General features: G+C 44.7%; 1 protein-coding gene and 1 long non-coding RNA gene across 3 annotated transcripts in view; both read right to left on the bottom strand.

Moving 5' to 3' along the window:
• Window positions 1-21943, bottom strand: part of Parva (parvin alpha) — a 151557-nt gene that overhangs the window by 114293 nt on the left and 15321 nt on the right. The window lies entirely within an intron of this gene.
• LOC143443638 (uncharacterized) lies at window positions 260-18303 on the bottom strand. Of its 2 annotated transcripts, none has more exons than XR_013112776.1 (4): window positions 18062-18303; window positions 17813-17974; window positions 16138-16202; window positions 260-3960 (listed from the first exon to the last, which is right to left on the bottom strand). It is a non-coding gene; the product is annotated as an uncharacterized LOC143443638 (long non-coding RNA). The 2 variants fall into 2 exon arrangements; XR_013112775.1 differs by having other exon boundaries at window positions 16138-16205; window positions 18062-18301.

Raw genomic sequence — 21943 nt, 5'->3', positions numbered from 1 at the left:
AGCACTTTTACCCACTGAGACATCCTGTCAACCCAGCCTTCAGCTTCTGATTCTGTTCCTTCTACTTTCCATTGCCTGGGCCCCCTGAGTGCTGGGACCACAGGCTTTACCACGATGCTCAGGCTTATGCAGTACTGGGGAGGCACCCAGGGCTTTGTGTACACGAGGTGAGCTCTCTGCCAGCTGAGCTGCATGCCAGCCTCTCGGTTTTATACAGAGGTGCCATGTGATGAGTCACTAAAAAAAGAAGGCTCTATGGTGATTTTATTTTCCTGGTTTATTTTCACATTTGAAGCTAAGATGGTTGTGGTGGTGGAGGGTCCTCAACTGTGCCCAGGGAAGAGGGACACAGTGAACACTGGGTTTTGGAGTGAGCAATCTGGCAGGCTCAGTGTGAATCACAGACTGGTTGCGGGCACTGGGCCCTATTGAGATTTGCTGGTGATGCGTCCAGAGAGAGGAGGAGAAACAAGCAAGAGAGAACCAACTTCCCTAAAAGGAGAAAGCAACAGGCCTTGTGTAGGACCCTTGGATCCAGCCACAACCAAGCAAATGTATCCACTGCTGAGCCCCAAATGTAGGCCTGGAACAGGCTGGGCTGGCCCTCTGAAGACCGGCCTGACAGCTAGCAAGGGGGAAACAACCGCAGCACAGGAGGTGAAGCAGCTGTCTGGGGCCCTGGCTAAGGGAAGGGAAAGGCTTGGAGGGAGTTTCTTTTGAGCTGAGACAAGCTAGGGTGTTTCACATAGGAGGCCTGAAAGCTGAACCTTGAATCCCAGGACAGAACAGACAAGGGACTTTACAGAGAGCCCACATCAGTCTGAGGGCCATTCAACCCTTGATGCAGTTTCTGGATCACACTGCCAAAGGGTCTTGGGGCTGCATATCCAACCACTCTCCCTGAATTCTGTAGCTTCCCCTGCTCTCCATGGTCAGTTAAAATCAGGACTCTTGATAGGCTACAATGTGCCACCTGGAAACATGCTTGCTACCTACATTCCTCAAAGCTACAGACATGTCACCAAGTCTCCTCCAATCACTCTTCCAAAGGCATGATGTCTTTCTACATAGCCTGACAAGCAGTTTCTCTAAAGATCTCTCTCTCCTCCTCCTCCTCCTCCTTTCCCCCCTCTTCCTCCTCCTTCTTGTTTTTTTCTTCTTCTTTTTGAGACAGGTTATCACTATATAGTCATATCTAGCCTAGAACTCACTATGTAGACCAGGCTGGTGTTGAACTCATAGAGATTCATCTACTTCTGCCTCATGAGTGCTAGGATTTGAAACACTCACTACACCTAGAAAAAGACAGACTTACAATTTCTCAGTCAAAGGTCATAACAGAATGTGCTACAGTTAAGGATATTTGGTACAAAGATTTTGTTTGTATTCCTCTTGCTGATGCAACCAATTACCACATATTTAGAGGCTTAAAACAACGTACATTCATTATTTCACAATGGTAGAGGTCAGAAGTCACAACAGGTCTCACTGGGCTGGAGTCAGGATGTCAGCAGGCTCATGTTCTCTTCTGGAGGCTCTGAGGAGAACCCCTGCCCTTCCCCTTTTCAGGTGCTGGTAGCTTCCAACATTGCTTGGCTCGTGGCCCTTCACCCTGTGTTCACAGTCTGTCATGTCACATATCTCTGACCTCTTGTCCCTGGCCATACCTCCCTCTAGCTCTCAGGTCCCTCTCCTACACTTTTAAGGTCCCTTGCCAATGCAAGCATACCTGATGATTCAAAATAATTTCTATTTTTTACAGTCACCTGATTGATTACCTTAAGGATAATTCTACCTTTACTGTTAATTTTCCATCATCATGAAAGGCCCTAGGAGTTAAAATGTGGAATTTGGAGAGACCATTATTTGCTGGACTGCCCTAGCTTCTCATTACCCATGAAAAACAGTTGAAAAAAGAGTTAGAAGATTGAGATTGGGTGTGGTGGTGTATTCCTTTAACCCCAGAACTTGGGAAGCAGAGGCAGGTAGATTTCTGTGAGTTCAAGGCCAACATGGTCTATATATCAAGTTCTAGGACAGCCAGAGAGCTCTGTAAACAGAAAACTAAAAGACTGATCTGATTCTTGGTCTCACAGTTTTCAGCCCATGGTAGGAGCTCCATCACTCTTGGGCCTGTATAAGGAGAGAGCATCCTGGCAGCTGCTGACCACATGGCAGAGGGAGAGCTGGGGAAAGGAGCCTCTTCAAAGACACAACAGTGACTTAGTTCCTCCATCTAGGTCTGATTCTCAACAGTCTCTTAGGCTATGAACTCAAGTGTAGACTCACACATTGATGAAGCCGGGGCTCTCAGGGTCCAATCACACCTCAACAGCACCACCAGCTGGAGAGCAAACCTTCAACCCATAAGCTTTTAAGGGTGTTTAATCCTATCTGCCACATACCACATTCTTATTTTCTTAAAAGATCACATTATTTATTTGTTTGTTTATTCATCTACTTATTTATGAGTGTGTGTGTACTCGCCATGGTGCACATGTGGAAGTCAGAGGACAACTTTCAAGACTCAGTTCTTTCTCCTCAACTATGTGGTTCCAGGGGTGGATGAGAGATTGCCAGGCTTAGATGCAAGCACCTTTCCTTGAGCCAGCTTTCTGGCCCCACATGTGACCATGTCAAATCAAATTACAGGCGATAATCACCCTGTCTCTAAAATGAAAAACAAAACAAAAATCCCCACCTCATCAAACATGGACAGTAACCATATTTAATTGTAGACAAGGTCCATGAGGTGGCCACCACTAATATTCAGAGTCCAGCACTGCCCTGCTCAGACCCTACACCGGCTTTCCTGTGTCCTTGAAAGAATTCCTGAAAGCTCTTTTTAGATTACCAGCTCCCCCCTCACTAGTCTCCCTAGCACCTCCATGTTGTTGCTTTTTGGTTTCTGGAAATCTTGTGTCTGTGCCTGGAATATTTGGAACATTCATCCTCGTGATTCTCTGTGGTGGTTTGAATATGCTTTGCCCATGGGGTGGCACTATTAGGAGGTGTGGCCTTGTTGGAAGAAGTATGTCACTGTGGGGATGGGCTTTGAGATCTTCCTTCTAGGAACCTGAGGTGCTCAGTCTTCTAGTAGCCGTTGGATGAAGATGTAGAACTCTCAGTTCCTCCTGTACTGTGCATGACTGGATGCTGCCATGCCCCTGCCTTGATGTTAATGGACTGAAACTCTGAAACCATAAGCCAGCCTCAATTAAATGTTGTTCTTATAAGAGTTGCCTTGGTCATAGTGTCTGTTCACAGCAGTAAAACCCTAAGACATTTTTATAGAAGAGCCCTGACTCTTTAGGTCTTGGGTCACATCCTCAGAGAGGACTTCTTCAGCTCTTCTGCCTGGTTACCTGCATGCTCCCAGCAAGCCACCACTACTCACAACACCAATCATGTGTTTGATACTACAGATCTCATTCATAGGCAAGGCCCAGATAACTGGTCTATCCCGTTCAAAGCTGTATGCCTAACTCCTAAAAATGGGACTTGGTATGTAGTTGATGCCCTATAAATGTTTGTAAAAGAACAAATATGAAATGTAGAGGTGAGAAGAGACACAGCCAGCTTTCCAGAGCCTCTCACGTAAGACACAGGAAGCAAGCCTGACTTCTGAATTTTACAAATCACATTACTATTTCTCATGTGCTTCCGTGGGGTCACACACGTGCTATGGCACGCATATGGAGGTCAGAAGACAATTTGCTGGAGTCAGTTCTCTCTTTCCACCACATGGATCAGACTCAGATCATCAGGCCTGGAGGCAAGCACCTTTGCCCTCCGTCAGACACCTTGCTCTGATTTCTATCAGAGAACGTGGCTGTGAGAGGTGGTGAAGGAAGGAGGTCGGGTTCCGAGTGGCCCTCTGCTCCGGGAGCACGGTGGCAGAAACAGTGACAGGGCAGAGCCCAGCTCATCAGCAGAATCCGTGCGGTCTGTGTGCTCAGCCTGAAGGCGGAGGAAAGGACAGGACACGGTCACTGCAAACCAGGAATTCTCAATCAAGTTTGGGAAACCAATTCAAAACAAGAGCCAGAGATGCAGGGTTCACTGCTGTGGCAGGGGGAACTGCAAGGCCAGGTGTGCTCAGGAGAGCATGACACAGGGGTAAGCACAGGGGGAGGGGATGCACCCAGCTTAAGCAAAGGGAAGATAAAGTTAGAAAGACAACTAGCAGAAGAAGCAAGCTGGGGGAGGGGGCTCCAGGGAAGAATGCATGCTTCATCTTAAATCATCCTTTTCTTTTTTTTCTGAGACAGGGTTTCTCTGTGTAGCCCCGGCTATCACTGAAACTCTCTCTATAGACCTGACTAGTCTCAAATTCAGAGATCCACCTGCCTCCGCTTCCTGAGTGCTGGGATTAAAGGCGTGTACCACCATCACCCAGCTCACCTTAAATCATCTTTAAAGGATGACGAGGAGAGTTGGGAGATAAGGTGACTCAGTGGGTAGTACAGGCTTGAAGAGCAGAGTTCAATCTGAAGCTATGGGTGTGGTGGTGTGCTTACAATGCCAGCACTGGGGAGGCAGAGACAGGTAGATTCCTGGGGGTCAGTAGACAGCAAGCCTAGCCTACTGGGCAAGCCCTAGACCCCCATGAGAGACCGTGTCTCAAAAACAAAACAGATAAACACCAATCAGCGAGCCAAACAGAACCCAAGGTGAATGACATCACTTGAGGTTGACCTCTGGCCTCCATACACACATGTGCACATATGTCCATATACACATGCTCCCCACCCCATACATAGACACACAAAACGATGAGGTAGGTTGGGCATAACCTGGCAGTACATACCAGGGATCCAGAATCCCAGAGGTGAGGGCAGAAGCCTGGGCACACACTGAGACTCTATCTTAAAAAGAGAGGAATGGAGGGAGGCATGGCTCCTTTTTTGAACAGCAGAAGGGTTAGAGTTTTAGTGACACATTATTCTCTTCTGTTAGCAGAAAGCAGTATGGATTGAAAGTCAGCAAATTCTATCCCTTATCAAACAAACTGTGACAAAAAGATCTTAGGCCACCAATTCCTCTGCACCTCGGGCTCTGCCCTCATCTAAGTCCCCCACAGTGACCCTGGGGTGACCCTAACACTTGCAGACTGAGCAGCTGGGGACACCTGGGAGGTGTAAGAAGAGAACTGAGAAGGAGCTAAGCTTCTGGGCCTCTCCTCTCCCACAGCTCAAAGGGGAGTGTTTACAGTTTCCTGACCTCAGAAAGCGCCCCAGAGAGCCTGCTGGAAGGAATTCCTTATTTATTGAGCATGTTTAAAATGAAACACGTTAAAATATCCTTCCATGTTTTATCTTCCCAATGCTTCAATTCCAGAGAACAGCCTATAGTCCCTTCCTTCTCCTCGGCCTCCGGTTCCCTTGTGACCTGCAGTAGAGCACTGTAACCTACCATTGCTTTCTCAAGGCATCCCAGGAGGAACTAAGGCTTTGGGAATGAGTCTTTACGAAGATGTCGGCAGCCTCTAAGCAGTCACCCTCCGCCACATTCCAGTCTTGCACATTTTGAACATCAGAATTTTGGGGCCATGTAAAGTTAGAAAGATGGGGCTCTGCTTTTCTCCACACAGCTCTGGAGGCGGCAGACTCAACTGGAGCCTTTGCATCACGAATTCCTACTGAACTAACCACAGGGAAGAACTCTTCAGAGGTCCCTCTGAAAAACTAGCCTTGCAAGCCAACAGTGGCTGAAGACTGTGACAGTGACACCAACTCAAGAGGACTGTCCCTTCTCTTCAGTCACCCCCTTGCTCAGCTGTAAATATGGAGCACAGAAAGTTCTGGGTGAAAGTTTGTGCCTCCCAACTCAAATGTCAAAACCTTGCCCAGTGTGATACGATAAATGGAATGAGTCATGATGTGGAATCTCCACAAAAGGGATAAGTGCCCTCATTAAAGAGCCCCATGAGATCCCTCACCCCCACCCCCATAGGAGGACACAGAGAGCTGGTACCATCTCTGAGGAAGAGCACCCTCAGCAGACATTAAACAGTGAGCACATTCATGAAGAACCCAGCAACCTCTAAAACTGTAAAAAAAAAAAAAAAAAAAAAAAAAAATCTGTATTTAAGCTACTTAGTCTAGGGCATTTTTGTTAAGATAGCTCAAACAGCCTAAGACAGAGGAGGAGGAAGCTGAGGAAAAGTCCCAAGCCTGACCCCAACTGATGCAGATGCCTGAGCCACAGGCAGGCTGAGCTAGAAGGAGGTAGGTACATAGAACTGAGTGAGAGAGTAACATCTGATGCCAGACAGGGCTAGACCTTCACAGCTGCAAGCAAGCCACCATGATCTAAACAAGCTACGTGCTCTGCGGGACCCAATAGAAATGATTTCCATTGTGGCTGTGGGTAAAGAAACAAACAAAAAAAGACAGAGTTCCACCCCCCACACACACACACTGAATTTCTCTGGTAAAATTAAAATAAAAAGAATACCATTCTTTTGGTTAGTGAGTTAGTGAAGGTGACAGATAACAGTGAACCAAGTGTGGCAGTGCACACTTGCAGTCCCAGCATTCAGGCGGCTTATATACAGACATTAATTTTTAAATTTATTTTATTATTTATTTTACAGTTTTAGAGGAGGCAGGAGAATTGTGAGTTCTAGGGTAGCCTGGGCTACAGAGTGAGGCCATGTTTCAATAATAATAACGTTAACAACAACAGCGACAGCAACAATAAAAATGGGGATAAAAGGAAAACCAATGGCATCCAGCTTTAATGAAGATGTAACTAAACAAGGCTCTATATGTATTTCTGTCTGGGCTGTAAGTTGAGAAGAATTTTCTTGGGCAGGACTTCTAAAACTTTAATGTACATGTCAACATTAATAATCAAAGAAGGAGTAGGCATGAATTTGAGAGGGAGTAAGGGAGGTGGTTAGAAGGGGTTAAGGGAAAAAAGGGTGGAAAAATATAATTGTATTTTAATTTAAAATGAATGCATTAAAAAGGCTTTAATGTACATGCACATCACTGCGGATCTTGCTAAAATGTAGGCAGACTCAGGCGGCTTAGGGTAAGGTCCAAGAGTCTGTGTGTTCATCAGTTACCAAGTAACCAGATGGGGGAAACTATGGCCTGAGAGAATTTAGCAAGTATATCAAGAGCTTAAAATTCTCAAATCTTCAGTAATTCCACATTAATGACTGCACTCTAGGAACCCTAATGAGTGCATAAAAACCCAGCAAAGGCATTTTATACCAACATTGTGTCTATCATGAATAACAAACACAGCTTCCACAGCCAACGAACAACTGGAACTTTCCAAATCTGTCATGCAAAGCCTTTATGCCTTAGGGCTTCACAAAATGCCACGAAATAGCGAATTCATTTAGAATTGATAGTGTTATGGGAGGATATTTGTGAGTGTGTGGTGTGTGTATGTGTGCGTGTGTTTGCATGCACACATGTCCTGTGAAGAAAGCTCAGTGGGTAAAGCTTTTATCAAGCAGGCATGAGGTCCTGAGTTTGAATCTCCAAAACTCATATAAAATCTGTATGTCATGATAGATAGCTCAACTATAATCCCTATGCACAAGGCAGAGACAAGAATTCCTTGAGCAAGCTGGTTAGTCAGACCACCCTAAACAGCAGTTAGGGGTTCAGGGGAGACCCTGCCTCAACATATAAAATGGAAAATGGTTGAGGAAGAAACCTGACATCACTCTGGGGCCTCCACACTCACAGCAAACTCGAATGCACCACAAACATGCACATACACACACACACACACACACACACACACACGGGTATGTATTGTGATAGCTAGTTTCATGTGACAACTTAGCTAGGCTCTAGCACCCAGTTATTTAATCAGATGGGATCTGGTCATTGCTATGATGTGAATAGCACCTAGGTCACTTGACTTAAATAACAGATCACTTCTGCAAAGAGGTTGGACTTCATCCAGCAATCTCATCAAGTCCCAGTGAGTAGAACTAGACCCCTCAGAGAAGAAGAAACTATACCTCAATATTGCTGGAACTCTCCAGTGCTACTGGCCTGGTGCAGTGATCACCCTAAAGACATTTTAACCTGTCAACCTTATGTTATCTGAACCAGCTCCTGGAAACAACAACAGAAAAACAAAACAAAATAAAACAAACAAACAAACAACAACAGCAACGACAACAAAATCTCTTCATACATGTGTCCTGCTGTCTTGTATCTCTGGAGAGTCTTGTCTGGCCTACAATTGGAGCCCATAAAGCTAAAAGTACATGAATGCATGAATAACCTTGTGTTCCAGGACTGAACACTCAGAAGACTCTAACTCTGTGACTTCAATTGTACTATTCAAATAATTATTTAAAGAATTATTTATTTAATGTATATAAGTATACCATTGCTCTCTTCAGACACACCAGAAAAGGGCATCAGACCCCATTGCAGATGGTTGTGAGTTACCATGTGGTTGCTGGGAATTGAACTCAGGACCTCTGGAAGAGCAGCTGGTGCTCTTAACCACTGAGCCATCTCTCCATTCCCCTATTCAAATATTTAAAAGTAGATGCATAAACAATGAAAGCAGAAAACATCCCAAATTAATAGTTTAAAAAGGACTATGGTACTCTTTCTCTTCCTGTCCCAGGCGCTGTGGGAGCCTCGGGTTACCGTGCAGACATGGCCAAGTCCAAGAACCACACCACACACAAACAGTCCCACAAATGGCACAGAAATGGCATCAGAAACCCCGTCACAAAGATACGAATCTCTTAAGGGGGTTGACCTCAAGTTCCTGAGGAACATGAGCTTTGTCAAGAAGCACAAGAAAGGCCTGAAGACACAGGCCAACAATGCAAAGGCAGTGAGTGCAGGCGCAGAGGCCATCAAGGCCCTTGTGAAGCCTCAGGCCATCAAGCCCAAGATGCCAAAGGACCCCAGTTGCAAACTCAGCCGCCTGCCTTTCATCGCTCACCCCAAGCTTGGGAAGTGATTTGAAGCTACATGGCCAAGGGTCTTAGGCTCTGCCAACCAAAGCCCAAGGTTCAAACCAAGGCAGAGGCCAAAGCTCCAGCTAAAGCCCAGGCTTCAGCTCCAGCCCAGGCTCCCTAAGGTGCCCAGGCCCCTGTGAAGGCCCCATAGAAAAGGTTCCTGCCAATGTGAAGACAGATGAACCGCTGTGACACACCTACACACACACTATATCCAGATGACCAGTGTCCTATGCTGTTTTTACAAATAAACTCGAGGCAAGAAAAAAAAAAGACTATGGTATATTTTTATTATCTTTCTTTATATTTAATGTTTTCTAAACTTTTTTCTAAAAATAGGCTACTTTTACAGCTAGAAAAAATATTATCACAAGGCCTACATGTAATGTGGTGATTTCAATATCCACTGAAAGGTTATCCAGAGGCTTCAGACAACCAGGAGTAAAGGGCCTTCCTCACATTCTGCCTACAACCCAGGCCAGCAGCCTTTCTCTCAACTTTTCTCCCTGTCTGCCAAGATCCACTTCTTCCTTTTTACCTTTTCTGCCTCCTGCTCCTTTCTTCTTTCCCAGAAGAAAAGCCCATGGACAGGTACAACAAAGTGACTTTTTTCTGTTTTCCAAACAAGGAAACTGAGGCCTCTAAGGCTGGAGTAGCACCAGGCTTGCCCAGCTGGTAGTTGATACAGCCCAAATGCCTCCCTCTGTAAACTGTAAAATGAGACACATGTGGGTGATTTTTATGACTGTTCCCATATGGTAAGTGAGGGAGCCATGTCAATTACATTACTGGCCTTTCACAGCCTTCTCCAATGATTGTATGCAAAGGGTCATTCGGCTCCAGAAAGAGCCAGGATGATGGCCAGGGTCACATGCCAGAACCAAAGGCATTCTGGACTCTGCCGGGAGCTCTGAGCATCCTGGGGTGGCCCTGGTGACTCAAGCCTCACAGCTGGAAGTGAGTAGGGCCACCCACACTGCCCAAGTGGGCCAAATTCAGAGCCTACTTTCCACTCTCAGCAGCCTCTCTAGTCACCATCTAATTGCTGGCACAAAACCTTGGCCAGCTGCCAGCCCCACACCCAGCAGGATGGCGGGACATTCAGCAACATCCACTGCTCTCCTCTTGGAGTCCTGCCTCTGTGGACACCCAAGGCTATTCCTCTCACTACCCTAGGTCACACTGACCTACTGTGCTCTCAAGTCCCTTTAGGATAAAACCCTGGGGTTTTGATGTTCTTGGTCACCTATAACAGATGGGCTGATCTCCCTAGATCATGAGCCCTCTGCCTCAGCAACTTGGAGTTGTTGCCATCAACTGCCCACCTAAGAATCTATGGCGATGCAGGTGTTGAGAACATCTGGTGTTTGCCTAACAAATGAATGGTCAGAAGATACATAGGCCATGCTACTGAGGTGCTTGCTGACAACCCTCTTCTCCAAGCCACGGTGATGAACCAGGACCATATTAAATGGTGGGCTAACAGGCCTGCTGCCCAAAACAGCCAGGGCAGACCAGAACTATGGTGCCAGGTTTCTACTTGTTACCAATCAATGCCACTTTTGTCAAATGAGACCGACCATGCATTTCAGATGAACATGTTTAGGATAGCAAGTTGTAAGGTGTCATTAGAGAGCATGCCACCAACCCTGAAACCAGCTCTGGGACAGCTAACATTATAAACCCAAACTGAGGCTGGCTCAGTTTGTTAAGTGAGAGCAAAAGATGTGTGTGTGTGTGTGTGTGTGTGTGTGTGTGTGTGTGTAAATAAGCCTGGACACATTTACCCTATTTTCTAAAATGCTGCTTAGTACATGAAACTACATGAAATAAGCATATGAAAATCTCTTCTCTTGAACATCAAGAGACAGTTAACAATAAGATAGATAGTGCCCTAGGAATGACACACAAGAATGTTCTCTGGCAGGGCTGGAGAAATGGTTCAGCGGTTAAAAGCACTGCTTGTTCTTCCAGAGGTCCTGAGTTCAATTCCCAGCAACCACATGGTGGCTCACAACCATCTGTAATGAGATCTGGTGCCCTCTTCTGGTGTGTCCTTCTGGTGTGTCTGAGGACAGCTACTGTGTGTCATATATATAAAATAAACAAATAAAATATTAAAAAAAAAAAAGAATATTCTCTGGCTATTCAAGGGTATGTGCGCGCGTGTGCGCGCACACACACACCAAAACAACAATATTAAAATTAAAATGTCTACCAGTCCAGGAAGTAGAAAAGGATGCCTTCCAAGGTGTCCTGGATGGAATGGTATGTTGGTCTCCTGTCCCAACCACACTCTGCCACTGGCCTGCATATTCTTTCAATAGTTGTGCTTTGAGTACATTGAGAAATCATGTCTTATTGACAAGTAGTTTCTTGAATTATTAAAGAGAAAATGAATCTTCCACAGATATCCTCAGGAATATATATTGGACATATAGGTCAACTTATATTGTTGGATTCCACCCTCTGCTCAAGGGCCTCCCCAAGCCTCCCTTTGCCCTCTCTGTAAGCAGAGCACACAGAAGTCACTTAGAATTTCCTAAGCCACCTAGTTTTCAAACATTCTTCCTACCAGACATCAGAAATGTCAAACTGAGGAGTAGGCACAAAAAAATGGACTCATTGGGGCTGGCAATTAATGTTTCAAAAAAAAAAAAAAAAAAAAAAAAAAAACCGGTCAACTCCTTTAAGTGAGAGGAGGAGGGGGATGGCTGAGGAAATCATAGGAAATGGGGAAATACAGCCGCTGGAGCTTGTTGCATTATGGGCGAGGAGGACTTGGTATGAACTTGGGTGGGGTGTTCTAGACAGAAGGAACAGTTCTGAGGACCTAACTCAGTGGTTAAGCACTGGCTCAGCACAAGTCAGGGGTTGAGGGAGGAAACATGGGGAGAGAGCCTCTAAATACAACAACTATAAAGGTCATAAAAGGAGCTCCCATGATGGCCTTAGAGACACAGGCAGCAAGAGACATGGAGAAGACACAGATTCCAGGGATGGATAATGGGTATCACTATGGGACTTTGTGCCCAGGGTTACTTTGGCCTCCAATTTGAGGTACTTCGAAATTTGTTCAAAGTCATAAGTTTTCATTCTCATGCTCAGCAGAGTATGAAAGAAATTGAAGTGGTGGTAAGCACAGAAAATGTTTAACCTTGTCGGTCATCAAAGAAATGCCAATAAAAGCAATTAAGACTGTTTCCGCTAACTAAACTTTACAAACAAAGGCAGAAAGGGCACACTTAACCAGGCACTCGGCTAGAGGGCTGCAGGGGTGTGCACTGCCACATGCTCTTAGAAAATAATGGGTTACTATCTATGAGGGATGTATGGGCCAGAGGCTGGGGAAATGGCCCAGTGGGTCAAATGCCACAGCTTTGGGACCGACCTGACTGTGATGACAAGGAATGAAGAAACAACAGGTACACACAGAGAACAGCTGGCATGCCACACACTCTGATGGAGACACACCAGTAGCCAGAAAGTCAGCTTGGGAAATGTATGGGCCAGGCATGGTGGGGCATGCTTGTCATCCCAGTGCATGGAAGGTAGTGGCAGGAAGATCAGGAGTTCAAGGTCAGCTTCAGCTACAAAAGAAGTTTAAACTAGCCTAAGTAAACTGGGCATGGTGGTAATTCAAGTAGTTGGGAGCCTAGGACAGAGAGATCTTGATTTGAGGTCAATTTGGGCTGTGTAGCAAGAGTGGTTAAAAAAAAAAAAAAAACAAAAAAAACAAAAAACAACAAACAAAACATTAGTCATCACCACCACCACCAGAGAAGAATTTTCACCCAGAGAAGGGAGAATTTTCAAATTTCTTAATGTTTAACTCAGTAATTCCATCCCATGAAATCAACCCTACAGAAGTAATATTACATATGGGAAAATATATCTAGAACAAAACTAAAACCACAGCATTTCTATAATGGCAAATAAATGGAAAATTAACTACTGAAGGAACAGCTGGAAAGCTTCAGCACATCTTCCAGGCAGAATATTATTCCATTCTTTGGCTATCCCAGAAAAGCCAAGCTGTGGAACGAACATACACCCAGGACATCCCAGGATCAAGAACTGCAAAGCTGCCCTAACTCAATCTACAGACTCCTTCATACAGTTCCATGTTTTTATGTTATCTTGTTATCATGAAAAAAGTTGACTCCTTCATACAGTTCCATGTTTTATGTTATCTTGTTATCATGAAAAAAGTTAACAGTTGTTTGGGGTTTTTTTTTTTTTTTAATTAAGAGAATAAGAAAAGGGGCTGAAGAGATGGTTCAGTGGTTAAGAGCACTGACTGTTTTTCCAGAAGTTCTGAGTTCAATTCCCAGCAACCACATGGTGGCTCACAACCATCTGTAATGCGATCCCTCTTCTGGTGTGTCTGAAGGCAACTACAGTGTACTCACGTACATAAAATAAATAAATCTTTAAAAGAGAGAGAGAGAACAGGAAAAACATCCTTTTCTGGACCATACTTGAAAACTCTCTCATAGTTTCTTGTACTATGGAAACATAGATATGCTGAGAGGCAGGATAACCTAATGGTTAGGGGAAAGTAGGTTCTAGAGCTGATGGCCTTGGTTTGAATGCTATGCTGGCCCCACCACTTACAATGAGCTGATGCGTCAAGCTCTGTAGCTCAGTACACAGAAGGAGATAAAAGCAAAGCCTTGAGACCAGCAAAGAGGCATAGCTGGTCAAGGAGTTTGCCACCAAGCCTGATGACCTGATTTCGGTCCCCTGGACCTACATAGCAGAAGGAGAGAAGTGACTCCTGTAAGTTGTCCTCTGACCCCTCATGCATGTATACTATACAGTACATAAATGTAATAAAATAGCAAAATCCTACTTCACAGCTAGTCATTTAATAGCATTCAATGAATCTGTCTATCTTTCTATGTAATATATACATTACATATAACTGTGAACTCTGCAAGCTCTCTACAGTAATATTCCAAGCTTTAGGGAGGGGTGAAGCCACAGTCACTAATGGGCCAAAAGGAAAAGTAGAAATACCAGCAAAGTAACAGCACGCATTTCTGTATGGCATGCTTTGTGTAAAGACTCTGACATGAACTCTTTATTAGCTATGTTAGAGACCGCTCTGTGGTGTCCCTGCATAGAAATAATACACACATACAGAGAAAAGCTGGGATCAGGTAGACTGGACTCTGATGAAGAAGAACAGCATGTTTATTATACACAGCCAAACAAGGAGGCAGGTTTAGCTAGTCTCCATAGACGCAGCCTGTGTAGGGGATCAGTCTTCAGGCCACCAATATGGGGGAGCAGGTACAAAGCTTCAGTGGGCATTTTCTGGAGCTACTATGAATATCCACACATGGACAAGAGGAAGGTTCTGCCATTCCCAGAGCCTCACCCAGGGAAGGCTTTGTCACTTTGATGGGTCTGAGACACTGGGGTTCTTGACTCATGTCAAACAATCATACCCTTCTTCAGTCACTCCCCAACATTGCTTCAAGGCCTTTTTATCCCCCTTTTGGTAGATCGGAAAAGTGACATTCAAAGAAACAAATGACATGGCCAGGCCCAACTAGCTATGAGGTCTGTGTCCCTGTAGGGAACCAGGCTATTCGCAGAGGACCAGTCCCTAGAAGCTAGGCTGCAAGTCTCTTAAGGGTTGAAGTGTGGTGTGTCTCCATCCCCTGAGACCAAAATTAAACACCAGGGTGGGTTTCTTCCGGGCATCTTCAGTCTCCTCCCTGGGGCTAACACTCAGCAAGTTTGCCTTGCTGCCCTTGGTGATGGTATTCTCTGGGTGTGAACTCAGCAGGAAGGCAGTTCTTGGAATGTTCTGGGAGGATGCAGGGGCTCATGAGTCACTCTGCCTTCTCCCTGCTCCTTCCCAAAGCCCTGGATGTCATTATCCCTGTCACTGGGTTTTCTGCTGCTGGTTGGCTGCACAATTATCCCTAAAAGGAAATCAGTCTTAAGTCTCATCTCTATAGCCAAGAAGTGCACTGGAGGCCGAAGGAGAGACCTGCAAACCTTCTAGGGCTCCTGCCTGGAAGAACTAGAGAGGCAGAGGGGCTCTGAGGGGCTGGCAGACTCTAATTGCCTGACTTTGGATCTCTACTAGGGCCTGAGGCTTCCTCCGGTCAGAACCGTGGACCCTCTGCATCAAAGGCCAGCATGCCGGAAGAGCACAAAAATCTCTAAATATTTATCCCGAAAGTCAAGAGAGAACTCAGCCGGCAAAGGCTGGGAAACCAGAGGCAGTTGGCCTGGGAGAAAGGAGAACGTTAGAAACACAGAGGATTTTTGCCTTGAACTCCAGAACTTTCTGTGAACACTAAATGCTGGAGGCAGGATCTTGGAAATTCACCACTTAGAAATTTATGGGCACATTCCCGACAAAATCAGAGCTCAGGGTGACTCAACTGACAGACCCTCTTTACAAGAAAAGTTTTAATTTTGTATTTAGTTTTAATTTTTTTGAGACAGGACCTCACTTTGTAGTCCAGGCTGGCCTCAGACTTTGCTGCATCAAACCAGGTATAGATGTCACATGTTTATTATCACAATATTTCAGAGGCTGAGGCAGGAGAATGACAGATTCATGACTAGCCTGGACTATATAGCGATGCTCTCTCTTACTCTCTCTCAAGATCCAAACCAACAACAAAATCTTGTTATGCAGAGGCTGTGGCACAAACACCAACCAGGCTTTCTGCATCACCTCCTGAATGCAGAAGGCAGGACTGAGTTCATAAGAAATAAGAAATGATTGCTTTTAGACCTAAAATATAAAATATAGAAATATTCGCTTATAGTTACCCCACTGACTGCTCCACCACTCAGGCATCTCCTTCCTGGAGACCAAGCTGGACATATTTAGCTAAATTTAAACCTAAGAAGCTTGAGACAGCAATTCCATTTCTAAGAATTTATGGTTGGGAACTGAGACCAGCAGAAGAAAGGTGGGCAGACTGGAGACAGCAATGGGCAGGGGTGAATATGAGCAAAGTTTAGTCATACACACACACACACACACAGTGACGAAATACATTATTTTATATTCTACCTAAAAAAATAATAAAAAGGAATTCATGGTGCTGGCAAACTGAAATAGGATATCTTTTTATTTGTTTGCCATCAGGTTTAATGCACCATTGTTTGGAGCAGTAAATTGTTACAGAAAGCTTAAATACCTGGCAAGAGGAAAGCATCTGAATACCTTCTAGCAGGGAGTGACTCCATCACACAGTACACCAAACTGCTGAAAAACGAGATGAAAAATGAAAGGCACTAAGACCAGTAACAACCAGAAGAGTAGCCAGACATCTAAACATTATATTTATTATTCTTATCAGCGTGTGTTGTGGGATCAAACTCAGGTCTTCAGGCTTGCACAGGAAGCTTCTTTACCCACCCAACCAACCTCCCAGCTGGTTAAACACTTTTAACACATGGTTGAAGCACTCAGATTTTCTTTACTCTGTCTGTCTGTCTGTCTGTCTGTCTGTCTGTCTGTCACTCTGCTGTTAGTGTTTTGAGAGAAGGTCTTACTCTGTGTCCCAGGCTCAAACTTGCATCTGTCCTCCCCAGATCGGCCTACCGAGTGCTGGGATCACAGGAGTTACATCCTTGCCTGGTTCATGGCTTTGTTCGCATGTACACTACCACTGTCTTTTAAGTCCTGCAGTAAGGAATAAAGATGGACCTGAGCTTTCCAGTCAATACTCCTGGCCCCAAAAGCTGGAGAGACAGCTCACTGGTCAAGAGCACCTACTGCTCTGACAGAGAGGGCTTGAGCTCAGTTCCCAGAACTCAAATCAGGAGGCTCAAAAACTTCCCTAACTCCAGCTCCAAGGAGGTCTGACGACCTCTTCTGGCTTCCAAGGACATCGCATTCAGGTGCATATACCCACATAAGAAAAAAAAAAAATTCAGAGGGGGCGGAGTGCCACACACCTTTAATCCCAGTGCTCAGGAGGCAGAGGCAGGTGGATCTCTGTAAATTCAAGCCCAGCCTGATCTACATATGAGTTCAGGACAGCCAGAGCCACATAGTGAAACCCTGGCTTAAAAAAAAAAAGTAAAAGAAAAGCTAAAATCTAGCCCAAACTGAACTTGCTTCACTATAAACAAAATCTTAATTTGTTTAATACAAGTATCATTAATACTAAATGCTGGCTTGGCATCCTGTGAACAAGAAGAGCCACAACCTAGAGCCTGACAGCACACATCAGTGGAATGCCCAGAGGGCCCAGCCTTTCCATGCTTTCCAGTATTGGGTCTTTTCTTAACAATTTTATGAGCTGTCTATATCAACCTAGAGCTCAGAGACCACAATAAATTTGTCTCGGGTTGCACAACCAACATGTGGCAGGACCTAGTGGGATGGCTCCTTGGCAGGCTCTCAGTGCTAGTTTGTTGAAAAATTAATCAACTAGAAAAGTGGCAACATCTTGAAAGACTAGGGAAACTGTAACTTATAGGTGGTCACTATGGATACCATTGACAAGCCAGAATTGGGTTTGGCTATGGAAGAGACTGGGGGGGCGGGGGGAGGGGGATTCGAACTCGGAAAGTCGGGACACGTCTGCCTTCTGGTGGCCGGCACCAAAGCCGTGTGCCATTGTACACTTGCTGTGGTTGTTACTTTTAAAAAATTTATTTGTGTGTGTGTGTGTGTGTGTATGTGTAAACACATGTATGCATGCATGTGAGTATAGGTATTCACAAAGACCTGAAGAGAGCAGAGTTATACTGGAGTTATAGAGGCTGTGAGCTTCCTGACGTGGCTGCTGGGAACCAAACTTGGGTCCTTTAGGGAAACAGCATTCTGAACCTTCTCTCTGGCCCCACCTTGTTGTACTGTACCTCTTCATATGAGAGCAGCTTTGGGCCAGTCACTTTCCTCTCTGAGTTTCAGCTTTCTTATCTGTAAAACTGGGTGACAGGACCTCCTAGGAGTCTCGCAGGGATTTCACTCATGCAGATGCATTACATATGTTGGCTCCATCCAAACATAAAAGGAAGAGCCTGGGTGGAATAAACCATACAAGGCACATTGACAGGCACACCCCAACTATTCTGGTTTTAAAAGCAAGCTGAAAAATGGCTACATACCTTCTAGTGATCTGACCGGGAAAGCTGGCTTTTAACTGTTCTGATCCTGCCTCTTGATTATCGACTCAGGACAACTAATACCATCTTCAAATGCCAGGCTTCATATGTATCTGGTCAAAGCCAGTCTGCTGACTGCCTTGATTTTAGGGACCTCAACACTGCCCTAGCTCCTAAGTCCACCTTCCTCTCGGCTCCAGGCCAGGCCTGAGCTGGCTTTACCTGGTACTCAGAAGAGCTGCTTGCAGAGGAGGCCAAGTCTGTGATGGATTTTTACTGTTTAACTTGAAGTGCAGCTAGGGCCCGGGCAATGCATTTGTCACGGGCTGTTCAACTAGGCCATGCTGTGCCTTGGCAGGGCACAGCCCAGACTTTGCTTTCTCTTTCTGCCTAAGAAGGTGGTGTTGACCTCTGGGTAGCTTGAGGACTCATCCTCATGAGTTCCTCTAGGTGCAGCAGGTTTTATCTAGAAGCATTTCAGAATCCAAAGTTTTAAAATAGCCAGTGGCTGGGCAAGGTGGTACACCTTTAACCCCCAGCACTTGGGAGGCAGAGGCAAGTGGATCTCTGAGTCTGAGGCCAGCCTGTTCCTACATAGTGAGTCTAGGGAAGCCAGGGCTACATAGTAAGACCCTATCTCAAAACAAAACAAACAAAACCCCACCAAAAGTTCACACATGGACCTTCTGAAGACCCAGCTAGCCCCTCAGCAAGTACATTCAGTGCTCAGCACGCCTGGCATTTCACTCACTGCCGGGGCATCAAAGGCCTACCTTCAGGACTCACAAAAGTCTTCTGTTTTTCTCAAAATTTCAAATATATCCTAAAGTTGCAATAGCAATAATCACCCTCTGGCCCCACCCTGCAACTGCAATTTCTACCACAATTGTGTATCAGCACAAAGATAAATTTAAAGAAATTTTTAAGAAAGCAGTACCAGAGAGCTAGAGAGTCACTGAATTTCATGGCTCATGAAACGGAAGGAAAGAAAGACTTGAAGAACAGCTTGTTGAGCCAGACCTCCTGGATTCAAATCTCATGCCTTCCTTTCACTCAATAAGATTCTGTGGAATAGATTTCCCATCTCTCTTCATAAGCAGTGAGGTTATATTTCTCAGCCTCATTTTTGCTTGATGGTAGCCATGTCACTGAGCTCTGGTGGATGGCAGTTGGCAGTGTGTTAGGATGGGATAGCCAAACCTTCCCCTGTATCTTCCACTGCTTTCTGGAGGTCAGCAAGGACCTGGAGGACTGGAAGGCTGCAAAGTGGCTTGTGAATGCCAGCCGCATGCTTAACACTAGGCTATCTCTAGCACTGAAAAACTTTCTTTTTGTTTTGAGACAGAGTTTCATGTAGCCCAGGCTGGCCTCAGACTTGTTATGTAAGAAGATGACTGAGTCACAACCACAGCCTCAAAATACAATGTTGCATGTTAGAATCCCACTCAAGAAAGAAGCATCAATTATTAGTGACTTTAGGAAGTAAAGTTAAAAACACAGAAAGTCTAAGGACAGATCTGTGTTTGTTTAGTGTGGATAGATGTGCTAATCGGTCTCACCAAGCATGTGAACGTTCATTGCTGATATCACCTGACATTCTCTTAAAGAGCTCTTGCTCTTAGAGCCATATGGTGTGTTATACAGAGGGCAGTTAATTATCTAGATTTCAAAAATACCAGTTTTTTCACTATAAGAAATCACAGTCCCATTGTAATTAATCTAAATGTTTTAAGCCTTGAAATAAGCCTCAAATAAGCCAACTAGGTGAATTTTGACACAGGGTCTCATTTAGCCCATAATAGCCTCAAACTTGCTATTGGTCTGAAGATAATCTTGCTATGTATCTAAGTCAAACTCCTGATTCTCCTGCCTCCACTTCACAGGTAGGATGACAGGCATGCACCACAATGTCCAGCTCATATTTGCTGTCAAACAACAACAACAACAAAGCAAACCATGCTGGGCATGGTAGTACATACCTTACTCTCAGCCTAGTGAAGCAGAGGCAGGCTATATATTGATATTCTGTCTAATAAAAAGCCTGAATCCTCATATGATCATGTGGGAACAGTGCAATCAAGAGCAACGCCAGTGGGTTCTGCTGGGATGTAAGATGCATCCTTATACTAACTTTTATTGTGTTAAGCTTCAGAGAATGGAGAGTCTAGCTGTTAAACAAGCTAGAAGTACCTTTACTAGCACATGACCTTTGACTTTGGAAAACTTTCCCAACCTCTCTATGCCTCGGTGACCTCATCTGAAAGTAGGTTAACTTCTTTCATAGGTTTGCTGCAAAGATCCAAAAAGTTAATATGTATAAGATATCAACCTGGCCCCACAGTGGGGCTGTATTATGTTCCTGCTGTCACTATTACTATTTGAAAAGTAATAACATAGACTCTGGCTTAGATAAGTGTCCCTCAAAAACCCATGTGCAGATCTTACAGGGCCCTTTCTCCAGGAGGTAGGGTCCCTCTATTGAGAGATCCTCAGGTCACCAGAGTGTAGGACCCCAGCCTACCCTTTTCCCTTTTGCTTTTTAACCACAAGATGGCCATGTGCTCCCCACCATCAACCCCTGGCACATCTAGCAGCAACTCAGAGCTGAGTAGGTTTGTAGTAGATCTGCCCACTCTTGAACTCTTCAAAACTATTAACCAAAGTAAACCTTTTCTTTTTATGAGCTAATTATCTCAGGCATTTCATTATAGTCATAGGAATTGAAGTAACATGTTATCAAAATATTCTATGTGCCATTTACATGTATACATTTTTAATATTTAGTTCGGGGCTAAAGCTATCTATATTCCTGGCAAGCAACCTGTAATTTAATGATGAAAGCCAGAAACATATGATCATTTGCTTAACAAGATATTTCGGGAATATGGTAACTCTGTAAGATGAAATGTGCCTAACTCAAGGTGAATCATGTCTCTACTTCCCCCAGCCAATGCCAAAAAATAAAGAAGAGGAGATGGCTTCAATGGTCAGCTTTCTGGCTAACATTCCAGGGATGCTCATGAATTCTGTGGACTTTAAAAAACTGGTGCCCAGTTAGACATCCAAGTGACCAGAAAACGTTTGAAAAGTTACTTAAGATCAGCCACCCAGAAAACACAACTAGAAGCAAAGGATGGTATCATAGGAAAGAGGCACATTAACAAGTGTTGGCAAGGACTCAAGGGAAGTGGTCTTCCCACACATAGCTCTCGAGAACAGCTCCCCCACTGTTTTGTATATGCATGTGTTTGCTCTGTGTATGTGTGCGCACACACCCATACAGTGTGCATATTCATATTTTTGTCAATGTGAGGAGACCTGAGGGTGATGGAAATTTTCCTCTGTCACTCTTCACCCTATTCTTTGAGACAAAGTCTTATGGTTAAACCTGGAACTGACTGTTTTGGCTAGTCTCACTAGCCAGCTTACTCAAGGATTCCATGTTTCTACCTTCTAAGATACAATTTACAGATAAACTGCCATGGCTCCCTGGCATTTATGTATGTTGTAGGGGTCCAAACACCGGTCCCCTTGATTGTACAGCACTAGCAACTAGCAACTTCCCCACCCCAGTTGTTGATCTGTTTGAAAAGTTTGGCAACTCCTCAAAATATCAAATATGGTGATTACCATATAACCCAGCAATGTCTCTTTTAAGTACCCAAGGGAAATGAAAACACATAGTCATACAAATATTGACATATGAAAATTCACAGTGCTAATTTGTAATAGGTTAAAAAAATGAAAATAACCCTCGTCCATCAGCTGATGAGTTTACTTCAGCTTCCACTTCCAGGTCACAGTATATCCCTGGGAGAAGTCAACAGGAACTGGAAGGCAAGCCTGCTTGCTATTCCACACAGCACCTTGGCCAAAAGCACTCCT

The sequence above is a fragment of the Arvicanthis niloticus genome, chromosome 1 (assembly GCF_011762505.2).
Source record: "Arvicanthis niloticus isolate mArvNil1 chromosome 1, mArvNil1.pat.X, whole genome shotgun sequence".
Classification (NCBI taxonomy): Eukaryota; Metazoa; Chordata; class Mammalia; order Rodentia; family Muridae; genus Arvicanthis; species Arvicanthis niloticus.
Note: the sequence above shows the minus strand (reverse complement) of the source record. Positions and strands in the feature narration are given on the sequence as shown.